This window comes from Coregonus clupeaformis, chromosome 18, assembly GCF_020615455.1.
Source record: "Coregonus clupeaformis isolate EN_2021a chromosome 18, ASM2061545v1, whole genome shotgun sequence".
Classification (NCBI taxonomy): domain Eukaryota; kingdom Metazoa; phylum Chordata; class Actinopteri; order Salmoniformes; family Salmonidae; genus Coregonus; species Coregonus clupeaformis.
In genome coordinates, this window is record NC_059209.1 from 51436912 (window position 1) to 51458115 (window position 21204).

At 44.9% G+C, this 21204-nt stretch overlaps 1 protein-coding gene across 2 annotated transcripts in view; it reads left to right on the forward strand.

Annotated features, from left to right (window-relative positions):
- Positions 1 to 6656: 6656 nt before the first annotated feature.
- Positions 6657 to 21204, forward strand: part of LOC121530974 (WSC domain-containing protein 2-like) — a 70710-nt gene continuing 56162 nt past the window's right edge. Inside the window, exons 1-2 of one of the 2 annotated variants that reach the window (XM_041836401.2) lie at positions 6657 to 7197; positions 7550 to 7566. The gene's annotated coding sequence lies outside the window, so the exon portion shown is untranslated. The remainder of the gene's footprint in view (positions 7198 to 7549; positions 7567 to 21204) is intronic. The other variant, XM_041836402.2, reaches the window with a different exon arrangement.

The following is a 21204-nucleotide window of genomic DNA, read 5'->3' on the forward strand; positions in this document are numbered from 1 at the left end:
CAAAAATCCCAGAACCACACGGGGGGACCTAGTGAATTACCTGCAGAGAGCTGGGACCAAAGTAACAAAGCCTACCATCAGTAACACACTACGCCGCCAGGGACTCAAATCCTGCAGTGCCAGACGTGTCCCCCTGCTTAAGCCAGTACATGTCCAGGCCCGTCTGAAGTTTGCTAGAGTGCATTTGGATGATCCAGAAGAGGATTGGGAGAATGTCATATGGTCAGATGAAACCAAAATATAACTTTTTGGTAAAAACTCAACTCGTCGTGTTTGGAGGACAAAGAATGCTGAGTTGCATCCAAAGAACACCATACCTACTGTGAAGCATGGGGGTGGAAACATCATGCTTTGGGGCTGTTTTTCTGCAAAGGGACCAGGACGACTCATCCGTGTAAAGGAAAGAATGAATGGGGCCATGTATCGTGAGATTTTGAGTGAAAACCTCCTTCCATCAGCGAGGGCAGTGAAGATGAAACGTGGCTGGGTCTTTCAGCATGACAATGATCCCAAACACACCGCCCGGGCAACGAAGGAGTGGCTTCGTAAGAAGCATTTCAAGGTCCTGGAGTGGCCTAGCCAGTCTCCAGATCTCAACCCCATAGAAAATCTTTGGAGGGAGTTGAAAGTCCGTGTTGCCCAGCGACAGCCCCAAAACATCACTGCTCTAGAGGAGATCTGCATGGAGGAATGGGCCAAAATACCAGCAACAGTGTGTGAAAACCTTGTGAAGACTTACAGAAAACGTTTGACCTGTGTCATTGCCAACAAAGGGTATATAACAAAGTATTGAGAAACTTTTGTTATTGACCAAATACTTATTTTCCACCATAATTTGCAAATAAATTCATTAAAAATCCTACAATGTGATTTTCTGGATTTTTTTCCTCATTTTGTCTGTCATAGTTGACGTGTACCTATGATGAAAATTACAGGCCTCTCTCATCTTTTTAAGTGGGAGAACTTGCACAATTGGTGGCTGACTAAATACTTTTTTCCCCCACTGTATGTTAGGATTTCTCCTGTCCTGACATAGGAACAGACATAACTGTGAATGAATCAAAGGGGAAGTAATGGCCTCTGAATAATGTGATTGATTGCATCAGACAAAAGAGTGAGCAGGAAAAATCTGTCCAACCCTGCCTTTCCATCAATCCCATTTTAGAGTGAACAGATTTCTAAACAATGGATTCTTTATCGTTTTCCTCTGTCTATGTATCAGGGGGGCAGACAAATCATGGGTCAACACACAACCAGCTGACTGACTGAATGCTTTGACTTCTGACTTATGAGGTACCACCTGACCATCCATGGGTGGGCCACTGGGCCCTGACACCTGACTTCTGACCTGACCTGACCTGGCTCCTTATCTCTGGCCAGAGTGCCCTCTGCCAATGGCTCTAAGGCCTCATCCATAAAGAAGAGGGGTTCTGGGAGAGGAGAACAGACACAGCCCTTTACTCCATTGTGGGTCTGCATCCGAAATGGAACTAATTCCTATATAGTGCACTACTTTGGTTAGGGCCTATAGGGCTCTGGTCAAAATAGGTGCTCTATAGGGAATAGGGTGCAATTTGGGACACACTCTGGGTCATCTCCTGTAAAGGTACAGGAGGTCATGATGTGATGTGCACATAACCATGTCTTAAACTAACAGTATGTCATTTCTCAACCTCTTGCAGATCAACCCAGGTTTACAGTATGTGACCTGTGCTGTTGATGGACAAAAACATTTACAGAAATAAACCTTACCTTTGGCATATCAAACAAGCATGCACATAAACGCAAGATGCTGTCTGGTCCTTTTACTCCCAAGTCCCAGAGGCTTTTGACATACAGTAGATGAGACAGAGGCATGACCCTGCCTGCTTCAGCATAAGTAATCTGACTGGGACTCAGTGGACAGGTCAAGCTCTTTCTGTATGTTGACCACAGTCTTCCCGTTCACCACAGAGCTAGGTGACATTAATGGGAGGTGACACTACCAGGGGCCACAGTGCAGGGAGAAACCATTGTCCCCCTGCATACCCTTAGATTATGATGCTGTGGTTTTGAATGTGCACTGTCATGTCTGTTATTTAGTGTCAGCAGACTAACTGCTCCTTGTAGATGGGTGAGCAATAACAAGTCGGTATAAACTAAATAGAGCCCGCACACTCATGAGCTCCACCACGTACTTCAGCCTGGTCTCATAGACTAGACGCAACATAGTAAACGTAAATCCGGGACACTCAAATTAGTATGAAATGTTACGTTTGGTATGGTTACATAAGACAGATGTTTACTGAACAAAAACAAAAGTAGGGTGGTTGGTCGTGGTGGATGGGTGGGTGTATAACATGAACTTCTAGCAACCCAAAGTTTGCGAGTTTGAAACTCATTACGGACAACTTTAGCATTTTAGCTAATTAGCAACCTTTCAACTACTTACTACTTTGCAGCTACTTTGCAGCTATTTAGCATGTTAGCTAACCCTTCCCCTAACCCTAACCTTAACCCTTTTAACGAACCCTTCCCCTAACCCTAACCCTAACATTAACCCTTTAACCTAACTCCTAAACTTAACCCTAACCTTAACCCTAACCCCTAACCCTAACCCCTAGCCTAAATAACGTTAGCCAGCTAGCTAACGTTAGGCACCTAGCCACTTAGCTAGAATTCGTAACGCATCATGCATTTGGAAAATTCGTAACATACAGTGGGGGAAAAAAAATATTTAGTCAGCCACCAATTGTGCAAGTTCTCCCACTTAAAAAGATGAGAGAGGCCTGTAATTTTCATCATAGGTACACGTCAACTATGACAGACAAATTGAGATTTTTTTTCTCCAGAAAATCCCATTGTAGGATTTTTAATGAATTTATTTGCAAATTATGGTGGAAAATAAGTATTTGGTCACCAACAAAAGTTTCTCAATACTTTGTTATATACCCTTTGTTGGCAATGACACAGGTCAAACGTTTTCTGTAAGTCTTCACAAGGTTTTCACACACTGTTGCTGGTATTTTGGCCCATTCCTCCATGCAGATCTCCTCTAGAACAGTGATGTTTTGGGGCTGTCGCTGGGCAACACGGACTTTCAACTCCCTCCAAAGATTTTCTATGGGGTTGAGATCTGGAGACTGGCTAGGCCACTCCAGGACCTTGAAATGCTTCTTACGAAGCCACTCCTTCGTTGCCCGGGCGGTGTGTTTGGGATCATTCTCATGCTGAAAGACCCAGCCACGTTTCATCTTCAATGCCCTTGCTGATGGAAGGAGGTTTTCACTCAAACTCTCACGATACATGGCCCCATTCATTCTTTCCTTTACACGGATCAGTCGTCCTGGTCCCTTTGCAGAAAAAACAGCCCCAAAGCATGATGTTTCCACCCCCATGCTTCACAGTAGGTATGGTGTTCTTTGGATGCAACTCAGCATTCTTTGTCCTCCAAACACGACGAGTTGAGTTTTTACCAAAAAGTTCTATTTTGGTTTCATCTGACCATATGACATTCTCCCAATCCTCTTATGGATCATCCAAATGCACTCTAGCAAACTTCAGACGGGCCTGGACATGTACTGGCTTAAGCAGGGGGGACACGTCTGGCACTGCAGGATTTGAGTCCCTGGCGGCGTAGTGTGTTACTGATGGTAGGCTTTGTTACTTTGGTCCCAGCTCTCTGCAGGTCATTCACTAGGTCCCCCCGTGTGGTTCTGGGATTTTTGCTCACCGTTCTTGTGATCATTTTGACCCCACGGGTGAGATCTTGCGTGGAGCCCCAGATCGAGGGAGATTATCAGTGGTCTTGTATGTCTTCCATTTCCTAATAACTGCTCCCACAGTTGATTTCTTCAAACCAAGCTGCTTACCTATTGCAGATTCAGTCTTCCCAGCCTGGTGCAGGTCTACAATTTTGTTTCTGGTGTCCTTTGACAGCTCTTTGGTCTTGGCCATAGTGGAGTTTGGAGTGTGACTGTTTGAGGTTGTGGACAGGTGTCTTTTATACTGATAACAAGTTCAAACAGGTGCCATTAATACAGGTAACGAGTGGAGGACAGAGGAGCCTCTTAAAGAAGAAGTTACAGGTCTGTGAGAGCCAGAAATCTTGCTTGTTTGTAGGTGACCAAATACTTTTTTTCCACCATAATTTGCAAATAAATTCAATAAAAATCCTACAATGTGATTCTCTGGATTTCTTTTTCTCATTTTGTCTGTCATAGTTGACGTGTACCTATGATGAAAATTACAGGCCTCTCTCATCTTTTTAAGTGGGAGAACTTGTACAATTGGTGGCTGACTAAATACTTTTTTTCCCCACTGTATAGTATGTTTGCAAATTCTTAACATATTGTATGTTTTGCCAATTCGTAACATATTGTATGTTTTGCAAAATTCGTAACATATTGTCTGTTTTGCCAATTCGTAACATATCATTCGTAACATATCCATAGCCACGGGAATGCTTCACAGAGTTCAAGTAACAGACACATCTCAACATCAACTGTTCAGAGGAGACTGTGTGAATCAGGCCATGGTCAAATTGCTGCAAAGAAACCACTACTAAACGACACCAAGAAGAGACTTGCTTGGGCCAAGAAACACAAGCAATGGACATTAGACTGGTGGAAATGTGTCCTTTGGTCTGGAGTCCAAATTTGAGATTTTTGGTTCCAACCGCCGTGGCTTTGTGAGACACGGTGTGGGTGAACGGATGATCTCTGCATGTGTATTTTCCACTATAAAGCATGGAGGAGGAGGTTTATGGTGTGGGAGTGCTTTGCTGGTAACACTGTCTGTGATTTATTAAGAATTCAAGGCACACTTAACCAGCATGGCTACCACAGCATTCTGCAGCGATACGCCATCCCATCTGGTTTGGGATTAGTGGGACTATCATTTGTTTTTCAACAGGACAATGACCCAACACACCTCCAGGCTGTGTAAGGGCTATTTTACCAAGAAGGAGAGTGATGGAGTGCTCCATCAGATGACCTGGCTTCCACAATCCCCCGACCTCAACCAAATTGAGATGGTTTGGGATGAGTCAGACCGCAGAGTGAAGGAAAAGCAGTCAACAAGTTCTCAGCATATGTGGGAACTCCTTCAAGACTGTTGGAAAAGCATTCCAGGTGAAGCTGGTTGAGAGAATGCCAAGAGTGTGCAAAGCTGTCATCAAGGCAAAGGGTGGCTATTTGAAGAATCTCAAATATGAATTACATTTTGATTTGTTTAACACTTTTTTATTTCATAGTTTTGATGTCTTCACTATTATTCTACAATAACAATGTAGAAAATAGTAAAAAATAAAGAAAAACCCTTGAATCAGTAGGTGTGTCCAAACTTTTGACTGGTACTGTATATATAATTTTTTTGTGCTGCCCCTTTCAACTTAAATATGTATAGACCGTCCTTATAGTTGCTTGTCTTATGTCTATAAAAATCGGTGTGGTACACTTCTGGTGAAATGACCTGAGGAAGATCCTTGTAGGATCGAAACGTTGTTTGATTATTAAATAATCCTTAAGAGTCTATTGATGCACCTGTGCCCACACCTGTGCGTCAATCTAAGTAGCATAATAAAGAAAATCCCCATAAAAACAGTAAATTTAAGCTAAAGATATCAGGTTTTTTGCGTCTCAATCCCTGAAAAAGAAAAGGAGAGCCGCACACTCTAGGAGCTCAGATTCAATAATTTAAAGACCTAATAACCAACGTTTCGACAGACAAGCTGTCTTCATCAGGGTATAATGACAAACACTGTGGGTCACTAGTTTATATAGTGTTTGTTATTAAATGCATTTCTATGGGCCAAATTCAATATTTTATCAAATAATTGTTTTAGATTTTTTGGGGATACCTAAAGGGGTCCTACAATTCAAAATCAAATAGCTAAATGATTCATGGTATCTTAAAACAATTCCATATGTGAGTGTGCGGGCTCTATTTCTTTTGTACTGACTTATTTCGGGAGAAGTAAAAACTTGAACATTGTGGTTCAAGTCAGCAACGCCCCTCAAAATGTAAATAAATAAAGGAGAGGAAGGGAGAGAAAGAGAGAGAAAGAAAGAGAGAGAGAGAGAGAGAGAGAGAGAGAGAGAGAGAGAGAGAGAATAAAGGGTCACAGTCATGTCTCTGCCCTTGCCTACTGCAGTCACAGCTCTTAGGTTCATACAATGTTAAAAGCAGTGGGGATCAGGTTAGATGGCCCACCTGGGTATTAGATAGACCTTTGTCCCCCTGGCCATTCTACCATTGACTTTCATTAGGCTAGTATGACTCTCAAGCCAACTGCTGTAAACTGTAGAGATTCCATGTTAGAGAAATCATGAAAACAGAATTAGAGGTAGGATGTGTTGGTGTATTGTTGTGACATTACACAGTAGAAGCTAATCTGTCATTATGTCAAGGTGACAATGCTCAGACATGCAGGGCCCATATAATTCATTCAAGACATGAACGTACATAAATAGCTCAAACTGTAGGATAAATGTATCATGATTCGTTTGACGTGTAGGGCAGCCTATATGGTTTATAATGTTTCATATATGGAATAGAAAAACGCACAGTGAAATCCACAATCATTGCGCCCTTGGTTGCGCGTCTTTTCTGCTGTGTCTCTTTAAATACAGTAGGCAGTGCTGTCGGCCTGTGTGGAGCGCAGAGCGCGGTTACCGCTGTGGTGTGCGCGATCCGCAGGGCTGTTTGACAGGCGGTCTGGACACGGAGAGACAAGTCGCCTCACCGTGACACGCTGGCTGCATCATACCGACTTTGACCTAACAGCAGATTACGGGGTACGGAAAGGATAGTCTCCTGCGTACCGTGATCAACATAATTTGATTTGCTTCAATGCTATTCTGCCTTCTCTCCTTGTAAATAAGCGTGTGGCAGCATCCACAGAATGCTGTTTTGAACTGGACAGAGATTGGTTTGTAACGGGATTGAGAATCGCAGTGACAGAGGACAGACGCACGGACGTTATGGTGAATCCATAAATGAGTTACCCTATCGCAACATTTAGACTACCACTGGATCTATTGTCTTGATTTTGTGAGGAATTTTCACCGAACACGGACCAAGATTGTGATTGAGAGCTGTATCAGACCGATTCTTATTTCAGAGTTGCGTCTTTCCATTAGGTTCAGCGAAAGATTTCCGAATATGCAGTAACGGATGACTCTCCTTCGGATTTCTCTCTCATGACTCCTATTTGAGGTAGGTTATGCACCTTATCATATTTTATTTAGTTCAATGAAGTTGTCAAACATTGATTTATTTATTTTTACTAGATATACAATTTTAGGCTATTATGGTCGTTTTCTATAAACATATTTATATTTAAATTGTAATTTATTGTAGGCTATATCATCTATCAGCAGATTTAAAATGTATAAAATCTGTTTCTATTAGCTAGTTTCTACTGGATAACATCTGAGAAATGTGCCCCATCACAATTGTTGACTTTCAGACAGTGTAGTGTAATTTCAGCAAACCCATGCAGTTACAACTTGTTCACTACTCATCATTGGTCCTCTTCTCTCCCCTTGGATCTTTATGTATGCTGTAGTGGGCTCTGACATGAATGTAAGTAATACAAACATCTGAATGTAGCCTACAGCCAATAGCTTATTAAAAGTAGACCATTAGTACATTTTGTGTGTACTGTATGTACTGACATGTATGTGTAATTGATAGATACACACACACACACACACACACACACACACACACACACACACACACACACACACACACACACACACACACACACACACACACACTACATGTTAATGTTTTTAAATGTATGTAAATTGTAAAGTATTTTGTCTGTTATGTATTTTTCGGTATATGTCGGACCCCAGTATAACTAGCTGTCGCGCCATTGGCGTTGGCTAATGGGAAACCTAATAAAAATCAAAAACCAAATTACCACTGGTAGCTAATGGTGGAAATAGTTATTATCACTGAGCTGAAATGGGAAACATAACAGATGGTGTCAAGATTTCCTTGAGGGCCTACCATTACCAGACCAGAATGCCTGCTTTATTTATTCTAACAGACTCTAAAAGCAAGAACAGTTTTATTTAATTAATTTTCTTGCATATGTTCTACATATATTACAAACCAAGCACATCTGTCTAAAATAACTAACTGACAGTGTAATGATATATGAATGAAGCCACTGTAATCAATTAGACAAAATCAAGTCAGAAAGAGGGTAAAACAATAGTCCCATTAGCAAGTTATTTGATTTTGGACTTGGCATGTGATGCTATCTATATCTATCTGATTCCCCTCAACACCAAATAAGATCAATTAGTTTAATTTGTGACTGCCAACACTGAACGTAGTGTGGATCTCACAACAACACCTTGTGATACATGCAGGGTTCATTTGGATTAGTTAAGTGCTAATGGAAATGTGAGAGATCCCTAGTCTCCACCAGTAGCCAACTCATCCAAGCATGTGTCATCATGCCCAATCAGTGGCTCAGCTAGGCTGCATGTAATTATTCCCCTGCCTGTTCTGGAGGGCTGGCTCTATGTAAATATCATGTGGCCTTGAGAATGAACACATCGTCACTCTCACTTTATCCAAAGTGTGAAGTAGTTGGACTTTCTTTAGAGCCCTCATGCCAATGTTTAACTAGCGTAATGAATTGCAGATCCACCTCAGAGAGCAGAGGAAATCTGCCTGCCTCTCTGCCTTCCTGACTTCCTGCTTTCACTTCCTTCACCCTCGGTTGTTCTGTTACTAGAGCTAATGACATGGTTAGATATATGTTATGAGATGTATTCTCCTTTGTGGCAGCTCAGTAATGGGGCAATTGACTGAAGTGATATTCAGTGGTATTTATCATGAAGCATCATCATCTGTCAGCAGGTGCTCTCCAGAGGCATATTTATTCAGTAAGGACTTGAGGCAAGCAGACATTCCCACATTTAATAGCTTTCTTGGGTCAAAATAACAGAATAGCAATTTGTTAAGTCTGTAAAATGACCACAAGGCTGTGAAATGCCCAGTTATTAATGCTGGGAATTGCTCTGACTGTTGCCATTGTAAAGTAGCCTATGGGCAATTCCACGGTAACGGAAATGTATGACAAACAAAAGCCATTGATTTAAAAGTTTAACAAACCATACAACTCTATGCACAAGGACTACTTTTAACAATTTCCACAGAAAAACGTACAAAAACGAATTCAGTGGAAGAACTGTGCAGATGCAAACTTTGGTAATGGAATTACGGTCAAATCCCCCTCAGGTTTTTTGCAACCACGTTTTCCAAAATCTCTGTTAAATATCTGCTCCGAATTAAGATTCAGAGATGTCTATGGAAAGATAGGGGTGTCAGCTATAACATGGCACCTTGAGTATGAAAACATCTATTTTGTGAGGTGAATTTACACCCGGTAACGGAATAACATCATGGGTCCCTGATCTGTACTACACTTAAATGCGTAATAATGGATATGAACGTCATTCTCTGTTTCACAAGTTTGGACATCACAGCCCAGCACAGCAGGGCACAGTAGAGTACAGCACAGTACAATACAGCACAGCAAAGCAGAGCAGAGTTCAGTACAGTTCAGTACAGTACAGTAGAGCATACTTCAGTACAGTAGAGTACAATACAATATACTGTACTGTACTCTACTCTACTCTCCTATACTATACTTTTCTTTACTGTACTGTATTGTACTGCACTCTACTGTGCTCTACTCAATGTACTGTATTGTACTGTACTATCTAAACTTGGGAAATATATGTCTATGATAGGTTCAGATTTGGTCTAGTCGTTAACATCAAGGCCAGGGTGGACTGACCAAATTTCAACAACTTTTCGACGTCTATGGACGTCCGGTGTCGGTCGGTGCTCAGTGGGTGAGGATGCTGGTTACAGTAAATGGAAAGAGAGGGGGCTCATAGGTAGGTGTCAGTAAGAGCTGGGAGAGGTGACATTAACTGGAGAGTGAGAGAGAGAGGGAGAGAGAGAGAGAGAGGGAGAGAGAGAGGGAGAGGGAGAGAGAGAGAGGGAGAGAGAGAGGGAGAGAGAGAGGCAGAGAGAGAGGGAGAGAGAGAGGGAGAGAGAGAGGCAGAGAGAGAGGGAGAGAGAGAGGGAGAGAGGGAGGAGTTGTCCAGACTGTTTTAAAACCCATGGTTTGACCACCAGATGACAGAAAGATAAAGAAAACAGTTATGAGTTGAACATAACAGTATGCCAGTGGAAGGGATCACAGTAGCAGGTGACTATTATGATTTCGCATTGTAGCCAATTCAGTTGCAATAATTCAGTTACCAATTTGGATAACGGAATTATGAGTTTTAATCACTTAATAATTCATAAACAAAATAGATTTGAGTAAAATCACTATAACTAATTGGTAGGTCTACCTTCTGTGAACTTTCATTATCCTCCCTCCTCATGACAAATTAGAAAATATCTTAAAGATATGTGGGTTTTTGGTAACAGAATTACAATGCACAAGGCAATATTTCTTAAACTTACAGAAGGTAAACAATATCTCCAAAACTAAATATAAGTGTTGGTGTTAGTTTGCATGGGTGTTTACGTCAACATTATTGTGTTTTGATGTATTTCTGATACCCTTTAAGACTTTTTCTGGTAGATGTGTTTTAAAACCTATTTTCATCTGTTTATCCAGAAAGCAAAGCCTTTACTTATGTCAAATTTTTAAGATGGAAAATGGTTGAAAAATGAATCTATGCCTTCATTTCCCAAAAATATAGAGTCTTAGCTTCCATTTGACACCCAATTTGATATGCTCCTATGAACTTCACATGTTGGTGCTCATGGGTCCTTTTCTATTGTCATCATGCTCTCGAGATACGGGGTATAAAACCGAGTACCCACTATTAATGGCAGGCTGTATATTATATAAGTGTCAACACCTTGTACTTTTAGATGAGATGGATGAATTATAAGTCACACATTTTGAGAAATTACATTTGGATTTAATTTATTAGGATCCCCATTAGCCGACACCAATGGCGACAGCTAGTCTTTCTGGGGTCCGACATATCAAATCAAATCAAATCAAACCAAATGTTATTTACCACATGCGCCGAATACAACAGGTGTAGACATTACCGTGAAATGCTTACTTACAGCCCTTAACCAACAATGCATTTCTTCTTTAATAAAAAAGTAAAATAAAACAACAGCAAAAAAGTGTTGAGAAAAAAAGAGCAGAAGTAAAATAAAATAACAGTAGGGAGGCTATATATACAGGGGGGTACCGGTGCAGAGTCAATGTGCAGGGGCACCGGCTATTTGAGGTAGTTGAGGTAATATGTACATGTGGGTAGAGTTAAAGTGACTATGCATAAATAATTAACAGAGTAGCAGCAGCGTAAAAAGATGGGGGTGGGGGGGGGGGGGGGCAGTGCAAATAGTCAGAGTAGCCATGATTAGCTGTTCAGGAGTCTTATGGCTTGGGGGTAGAAGCTGTTGAGAAGCCTTTTGGACATAGACTTGGCGCTCCGGTACCGCTTGCCGTGCGGTAGCAGAGAGAACAGTCTATGACTAGGGTGGCTGGAGTCTTTGACAATTTTAGACAAAAAAAGACATTACAGACAAAATACTTTACAATTTACATACATTAAAAAAATTGTTTTATCTTTACGGTAGCTGCCAGAAGCCTTCCCGCCCCCCAGCCATCTACTAGCCTGAGGCTGACAATGAGGGGACAGGCTAGCGACAGGAACGCTCAAGGAGGTTTCAATTCTGAGTGAGGCTGTGCCAAGCAGCAACAGCATATCTGAATAATGTTCCTCTCGCCCCCTCGCAGTTAGCTTGGAAAAAGAATCAGCCAGGTGCTTTTAATGACTGTTATTGGATTGAATGGTACAGTATTTTGTAGTATTACGCATTCGTCTCTTTCAATATCAAAACTATTGAATTCTCAGCATTCTCAGGAGAATACTGAAAATTCATTCATTCCAATTATCCACCAGGCCAGCTGACACGTTAGTTGTGAGTGCTCATTCCTGTCAACCTTCCAAGAATCTTTCAGAAAACAGTTTTTCAAAATATAGTATGTAAATAAAGGTAACTGCCCAAAAAAAGGAAATACTTGAGTAAATGAGGGATACAAAGTTGATTGAAAACAGGTGCTTCCACACAGGTGTGGTTCCTGAATTAATTAAGCATCATGCTTTGGGTCATACATAAAAACGCCCAGTAGCCCATTATTTTGGCTACCACGGCTAGAAGAATAGATCCCAGTGACTTTGAAAGAGGGCTCTCAAAGGAGCATAAGGGGTTTAAAGGATGTGTGTGTGTGTGTGTGTGTGTGTGTCTCAGTCACCAGATCTCAACCCAATTGAACACTTTTGGGAAATTCTGGAGCGGCGCCTGAGACAGTGTTTTCCACCACCATCAACAAAACACCTAATTATGGAATTTTCTCATGGAAGAACAGTGTCGCATCCCTCCCATAGGGTTCCAGACACTTGTAGAATCTATGCCAAGGCGCATTGCAGCTGTTCAGGGGGCTCGTGGTGGCCCAACAGCCTATTAAGGCACTTTATGTTGGTGTTTCCTTTATTTTGGCAGTTACCTGTAGTATTTAATTTTGAATTTCAGAGGGGTTTATTGCTAGCAGGCTTAGCACCCAGCCCAATGGAGCACTTTAAAGCCCCTCGGATATGCAGCCCTCTGTAGAGCCATGACCAGAGCAGCACAGTGTCCAGCATCACAGTGAAGAAGAAGGCTTTGAATTCCATCAGCGTTTATATTGCTTCCTTATCTCTTTATCCTCTTGGTGACCTCTCAGTGACTCCTCATGGATCAGAACCAGTGGCTCTGGTCTGTGAAGATCACCAGGGGAGCTGACATGAAGGAGAACATCCATGTCTGAGCTTGTCATAGCAATGAAACCCTCTGAACCCTGCTGCATTATGGGAAGGCACTGTACTTTACTGTATGTATGTTTGATGATGTGCTTTCTCTCTATCGATATTTCGTCATCATGAATGGATGCCAAGATTCTCATTAGAGTGTATACAGAAATAGCCTGGCTATAAAAAACTGAGAATCAGTGGTGAGCCAAAGCTCTGGCATGTGGACAATGGCTCCTCGCTGTTCCCTGGGATTCGTCAGTGCAGTGTCTCAGTAAAGTGGCACATTAGATAGAGGGAATGGATGGTTTTCTGTACTCATTGTCAAATGCTGTTTTGGAGCAGAATAAGGCTGAATGTTTCAGACATTCAGAAGAATCATAGACAGACTGTCACGGTTCAGACAGACGACAAGAGGACCACAATTGCGTCACACCAGAAAGTTTATTTAAACTTAAGGGGAAAGGGATGTAGGGAGTGAGTGAAGGCTCCAGGGGTTATCCCGTCCGATGTGCTGGGTCTGTGCCTCCCCCCAGTGGCAGCGATGCGTCCGATGACGCCGGTGGTTGGTGGTCCAGAAGTCCTGGGGGGGGGAGGAAACACAGACACAACGGGGCGGAATGAAACCAGGCAGCAGTACAGTTCAAGGGAAATCCAAAATACGTAGTAGCAAGGCAGAAGGCTGGTCAGAGTTACCGGGATTGAAGAGTAGTCAGGAGTCGTAATGGCAGAAGCAGGTCTGGATCTCCTGAGGCAGAAGAGTATCCAAAAACAGGCAGGTCCGGGGTCACAAAACCAGGGTGAGCCAGAAGCGCGAGCAAACAGGTTCCGGGTGTGAGCTTTGCAGACGATCTGACAAAGGAGAGCTGAAAGACAGGGCTATAAATACTGGGAGAGGTTAGTGGGTAATGCAGCGCAGCTGGCAGAGTAATTAGAGCCGAGCAGAGCAGGGACAGGTGGAGCTAGTTAGGCTGAGTAGAGAGAGTGGTGAGCAGAGTGGAAGAAAATTAAGGTGGTAACCCGGTGGAGTGAGAGGCTCATGACAGAACCCCCCCAAGGGACGGCCCCAGAAGTCCCAAGAGCAACACCACGCCGGGCGGGAGGAGGGGAGCCGGAGGAGGGCTAGAACTCCTCCGAACGGTCCCAGTGAACGTCCTCATCCTCGGAGGAAGCCGGAGGGCCGTGGTCGGGAGATGGGACAGGTCCCGAGACCGGATCAGGCACAGGACAGGAAGCCGAGCGGGCAGGACGGTTAGAGACCCCTCTGGGGCGGCCCCCTACGGATTGCAGGTTGATCAGGATGCCGTTGGTGGAAAGCGGTGATGAGAGTCCTATCCACAATCCGACTAGCTGGCACCCAGGTCCTTTCCTCAGGTCCATAGCCCTCCCAGTCAATGAGGTACTGGAGACCCCTACCCCTCCGTCTGGACCGAAGCAGGCGGCGGACGGTGTAAACCAGACCACCATCGACGAGCCGTGGAGGAGGAGGACAAGGCGCAGCAGGGACCAGCGGACTCCTGGGCACAGGCAGGGGCTGCAGCAATCCGGCTGGGGGGCTGGCAGGACGACTTGTGTTGGTTGCAGATGGGGCAGGCTTGGACGAATTCCCGTACATCCTTCCTCAGAGAGGGCCACCAGAACCTCTGGGCGAGCAGGTTGTAAGTGCGGGTGGAGCCAGGGTGACAAGCTAGGCGGGAGTCATGTCCCCACTGAACGACCTGGGACCTCAGGTCTTCGGGGGACAAAAAGGCGGTCAGCTGGGCAAGTGCTGGGACCTGGCTGGTTACGGAGAGCCTCCAGCACCTGTTCCTCAACAGCCCAGGTCAGAGCTGCAACGATGCAGGGACTTGGCAGAATCGACACAGGGTCCTTGGAGGGTCAGGAGCGGAGTTAGTAGGTACTGGCCGAGGGGGTAGTGCGGCGGCAAGCAGGCAGGTTCGGTGGCAGTCCTCTCCCCACTCCCTGATCACCCCGGTCACCCAGTCGAGCTGAGGGTTGTGCCGGGCGGAGCCATGGGTAACCCAGGATGAGGGGTTGGCCTGGAGAGGGGGAGCAGGTGAAACTGGATAGTTTCTTGATGGTTTCCGGACAGACCCATCGAGACCGGGGCCGTGACATGAGTGACCGATCCGAGTAAGTGTCCGTCCAGTGCCCGGGCAGGAATAGGAGGTGTCAAACGGAGGTTCTCCAGTCCCAGTTGGCGTGCCAGCTTGATGTCCATTATGTTGGCTTCGGCGCCAGAATCCACCAGAGCAGCCAGGGTGTGAGTTGAGTCAGGGAGGCGGAGGTGAACTTGCAGCAGGGGTTTGCGGTCGGAGGACTGGATGGTCATTGAACTCAACCGGACTCCCCCTATGCCCGGTGAGCTTCGGCCCTTTAAAGGGCAGGTTACCACACGATGTCCATCACCTCCACAATAGAGGCAGAGGTTTGAGGTGAGCGTCGCTGGCGCTCTGCAGGAGTGAGAGAGGCTCGCCCAATCTCCATAGGCTCAGACTGATCAAGCTGAACTGGGTGAGTGGCAGTAGATGACAGGAGCCCAGTCGGATCTCTCCGAATGCCGGTAGTAGGTGGACCTTGGCGCCCCCTCTCACGACGACGGGTCTGTATCCTTCTGTCGATCCTGACAGTCAGTGCGATGGCTTCATCAAGAGTGGAAGGCAGTTCATGGGAGACCAACTCGTCCTTGATATAGTCAGCCAAACTATGGAAGAACGCGTCCACCAACGATGGTGTGTTCCAAGAACTTCGTCTAGCCAGGGTTCGGAAGTCGATGGAATGGTCTGCGACTGTACGTCTGCCTTGTCGAATACTGAACAGTTCACGAGACGCCTCTGCGGTTGGTGAATCCAGGTCAAACACCTTCAGCATCTCCTCGGCAAACCGGTCGAAGGTTGCACATGCGGGGGGTTTGACGTTCGAACTCTGCTGTTCCCCAGAGTCGAGCTCGGCCCGTCAGGTGAGTGATGGCATACCCAACTTTAGCCCCCTCCGTGGCGAAGGTCCTTGGCTGCAAGGAGAACTGAAGTCGGCAGCTAGTCAGGAATGGCCGGACCTGGGTTGAATCGCCGTTGAACCGCTCGGGGTTTCCAATCTTGGGTTCGGAGCAGCGGCTGCAATGACCGGGGCAGGTAACTCGGGGGCAGGGCTGGTGGGCAGACTGGCTGGGGTCAGGTTGGTGAGGAGTTGAATGATCATGGCGAGTTGTTGTTGCTGCTGCTGGGACTGCTGCTGGTGCTGCTGGAACTGCTGATGCTGTTGGTGGCCGACCTGAAGCAGAGAGGTGATGTCGCCGCTCATGCGGCCTAGCTCTCTCTCAGTGTGTTCCAGGCGTAGCATGGCGGTGGGTTGCTCAGGTTCTTCGGTTTCCATGTCGGGGGAAGTGTGCGCTGAGTCCATGATGGTCAGATCGTACTGTCACGGTTCAGACAGACGACAAGAGGACCACAATTGCGTCACACCAGAAAGTTTATTTAAACTTAAGGGGAAAGGGATGTAGGGGAGTGAGTGAAGGCTCCAGGGGTTATCCCGTCCGATGTGCTGGGTCTGTGCCTCCCCCCAGTGGCAGCGATGCGTCCGATGACGCCGGTGGTTGGTGGTCCAGAAGTCCTGGGGGAGGAAACACAGACACAACGGGCGGAATGAAACCAGGCAGCAGTACAGTTCAAGGGAAATCCAAAATACGTAGTAGCAAGGCAGAAGGCTGGTCAGAGTTACCGGGATTGAAGAGTAGTCAGGAGTCGTAATGGCAGAAGCAGGTCTGGATCTCCTGAGGCAGAAGAGTATCCAAAAAACAGGCAGGTCCGGGGTCACAAAACCAGGGTGAGCCAGAAGCGCGAGCAAACAGGTTCCGGGTGTGAGCTTTGCAGACGATCTGACAAAGGAGAGCTGAAAGACAGGGCTATAAATACTGGGAGAGGTTAGTGGGTAATGCAGCGCAGCTGGCAGAGTAATTAGAGCCGAGCAGAGCAGGGACAGGTGGAGCTAGTTAGGCTGAGTAGAGAGAGTGGTGAGCAGAGTGGAAGAAAATTAAGGTGGTAACCCGGTGGAGTGAGAGGCTCATGACACAGACAGAACAGCAGATCTATGACCTGTCATTTACAGTGGGGAAAAAAAGTATTTAGTCAGCCACCAATTGTGCAAGTTCTCCCACTTAAAAAGATGAGAGAGGCCTGTAATTTTCATCATAGGTACACATCAACTATGACATACAAAATGAGAAAGAAAATCCAGAAAATCACATTGTAGGATTTTTAATGAATTTATTTGCAAATTATGGTGGAAAATAAGTATTTGGTCAATAACAAAAGTTTCTCAATACTTTGTTATATACCCTTTGTTGGCAATGCCACAGGTCAAACGTTTTCTGTAAGTCTTCACAAGGTTTTCACACACTGTTGCTGGTATTTTGGCCCATTCCTCCATGCAGATCTCCTCTAGAGCAGTGATGTTTTGGGGCTATCGCTGGGCAACACGGACTTTCAACTCGCTCCAAAGATTTTCTATGGGGTTGAGATATGGAGACTGGTTAGGCCACTCCAGGACCTTGAAATGCCTCTTACGAAGCCACTCCTTCGTTGCCCGGGCGGTGTGTTTGGGATCATTGTCATGCTGAAAGATCCAGCCACGTTTCATCTTCAATGCCCTTGCTGATGGAAGGAGGTTTTCACTAAAAATCTCACGATACATGGCCCCATTCATTCTTTCCTTTACACGGATCAGTCGTCCTGGTCCCTTTGCAGAAAAACAGCCCCAAAGCATGATGTTTCCACCCCCATGCTTCACAGAAGGTATGGTGTTCTTTGGATGCAACTCAGCATTCTTTGTCCTCCAAACACGACGAGTTGAGTTTTTACCAAAAAGTTCTATTTTGGTTTAATCTGACCATATGACATTCTCCCAATCCTCTTCTGGATCATCCAAATGCACTCTAGCAAACTTCAGACGGGCCTGGACATGTACTGGCTTAAGCAGGGGGACACGTCTGGCACTGCAGGATTTGAGTCCCTGGCGGCGTAGTGTGTTACTGATGGTAGGCTTTGTTACTTTGGTCCCAGCTCTCTGCAGGTCATTCACTAGGTCCCCCCGTGTGGTTCTGGGATTTTTGCTCACCGTTCTTGTGATCATTTTGACCCCACGGGGTGAGATCTTGCGTGGAGCCCCAGATCGAGGGAGATTATCAGTGGTCTTGTATGTCTTCCATTTCCTAATAATTGCTCCCACAGTTGATTTCTTCAAACCAAGCTGCTTACCTATTGCAGATTCAGTCTTCCCAGCCTGGTGCAGGTCTACAATTTTGTTTCTGGTGTCCTTTGACAGCTCTTTGGTCTTGGCCATAGTGGAGTTTGGAGTGTGACTGTTTGAGGTTGTGGACAGGTGTCTTTTATACTGATAACAAGTTCAAACAGGTGCCATTAATACAGGTAACGAGTGGAGGACAGAGGAGCCTCTTAAAGAAGAAGTTACAGGTCTGTGAGAGCCAGAAATCTTGCTTGTTTATAGGTGACCAAATACTTATTTTCCACCATAATTTGCAAATAAATTCATTAAAAATCCTACAATGTGATTTTCTGGATTTTTTTTCTCTTAATTTGTCTGTCATAGTTGACGTGTACCTATGATGAACATTACAGGCCTTTCTAATTTTTTTAAGTGGGAGAACTTGCACAATTGGTGGCTGACTAAATACTTTTTTTATTTTCCCCACTGTATAATAAGGAGTTGAATCAGGGGTTGAAGTAAAGAACAGTGAATAATACACGTCCATCATCTCAATGCCTCCAAATCCAGACAGGTTAATTAGGCATTGTCTCATATATGGCCTCTATAAACAGTGAGACACAGGACTTGTCTGATATAGTGATGGCTCAGTCATATGATGTTTTTCTAAAGGAAATGACAGAAACAATGACAGCTCTGTGATTGTTTCTAGTATAAGTAAGTATGACTATATGTTTCATGTTCTCCTTTGTGGCACAGAGGAAAATGCTCTATTTTCCTGCTAATGTTTCCTTAAAGGACAAGATTATTTTGGAGTGGGGATTATCTGCAAGACTCTTTGATCAGTTACAGGGAAGGCCAGTTGAGGGTTAGCCTTGCTGTATTAATATCTCAGCCAGATTTTTTGCTCAGACCGGGATAATCCGTAACAGTTGGATTTTTCAGTAACTAATACTCAAGTAATAACTGCCTGAAAATGGTAAATTAACATTATGTGGAGAAAGGCCAGACTATGGGAAAACCCTCAAACATGAGACTTAAGTAACAAGATGATGTCCTAATGGGGTATGACATTGACATTGTGTGTGTGTGTGTGTGTTGTGTGTGTGCACACGTGTGGGTGTGTGTGCGTGCGTATATAGTTATTTGTGTGTGTGTGTGTGTGTGTGTGTATGTCGTCATTATGCATTTCATTCACTTCATCCTCATCTAACCCTTTCATGTTTTGTTTATGCTGATGTTGCTACTCTGAGGAGTTTTAAGAGCCAGTGTGTGTACAGATGTTCCTTCTCACACCTCTCTGAAGGATGTGAACCCAGGCATTCCCACTCAGAGTAACACCTGCTTCTCCGCTGGGCCTCAGACAGCAGATAGAGCAGGGCACCCTGCTGAGGGGGAGGAGGTTGTTTAGCCCGCCCGCCCGTGACTAGTGTACGGTTCTAGGAAGGTGGTGGTGGGTGGGCTGGTACTGGTACTGGTGTGTGTGTGTGTGTGTGTGTGGCTGGGGGGTCCAGCATGCTGGGATACAGCTGTCAGTGAATCACCAGTGTGTTTCCCTGAGCGCTGTGGAGTCTGTCACTCCACTTTGTTAACATCTTGTTGTGGAGAATTCTGCCACCACAATCTCTAACGGTGTCTGCCTGGCCATTAGCTGTGGGGTCTGCCCACCGAGGAGGAAGGATGATGGATCAGCTGTGTTAGAGGCATCCCAATGGTAATGGATGACTGCGGGACGCCGTAGAAAGGGCAGGGACACGGCCACTGTCAGCACCGTCTTAGAAACAAGGAGATGATTTGTCATCATTATCGTCATTAGCCAAGGTCATTAATGTAACTGCTAGTCAGTGTGTGAATCCACTCAAAAGGCCAGTTGTGTTTAGAGGTGGCTTGTTTATATTCTGTAATGTGGTTATCAACAGCAGGCTCATACCCTCCTTATATGTATCCTTGAACTTCAATTGGTGTTGTGTTTTGATGATTTAAATGTATTCATTTTGCTTTGTCAGTCATCTACTTATTAGACATCGTATTGCAGAAAAAGTTATCAGAACAGGCCAGTACCTGTATGCTCATCATACCCAGCATTCACATCATCCATCAATCAACTGGTTATGAAAGGTTGATGCCAGGTCTTCTCAGTTGGCAGAGTTGAAGTTGATAATGCATATGCTATTAAGCTCTTCCCTGACACACACATGCTTATTAACCCAAAATGCCTGATTAGGTCTGGTAGTCAGCCACTGTAGAAGGACCTTCCCAAGGCCTAATCACGTGATTCCCTCATCAATACCAACTCTAACACTACTCTCCCCTCATCAATACCAACTCTAACACTACTCTCCCCTCATCAATACCAACTCTAACACTACTCTCCCCTCATCAATACCAACTCTTACACTACTTTACTCTCCCCTCATCAATACCAACTCTAACACTACTCTCCCCTCATCAATACCAACTCTAACACTACTCTCCCCTCATCAATACCAACTCTAACACTACTCTCCCCTCATCAATACCAACTCTAACACTACTCTCCCCTCATCAATACCAACTCTAACACTACTCTCCCCTCATCAATACCAACTCTAACACTACTCTACCCTCATCAATACCAACTCTAACACTACTCTACTCTCCCCTCATCAATACCAACTCTAACACTACTCTACTCTACCTTCGTCAATACCAACTCTAACACTACTCTACTCTACCTTCGTCAATGCCAACTCTAACACTACTCTCCCCTCATGAATATCTACATTGAGAAGTGTGTGTGTGTGACAAAGAGAAAGAGAGTGGGGAAACTAGAGAATTAGAGAGTGAGGGAGATGGAGAGAGGGGAAAAAGAGAGAAAGAATAGTCCATTATGTAGTCAATGGCTCACCTTGAGATACGGCCAGTCATAGGGATTAGGACATCAGCCAACTGTAATTACTGACCTACAATAACAGACCCTCTTGTTCATTCTTGAACTTGGTTGCTGACACACAAACAACCCTTTGTCTGCATGAAACTACTGGATCCTGTTTTCTCTACCTGGTTTACGAAGAGGGCGCTACCTGCCAACACCCATCCTCCTAAAACACAGACTTTTAGTTCTCTGGTTCCACTTTCAGCACGTCTTAGAGCAGGGAGA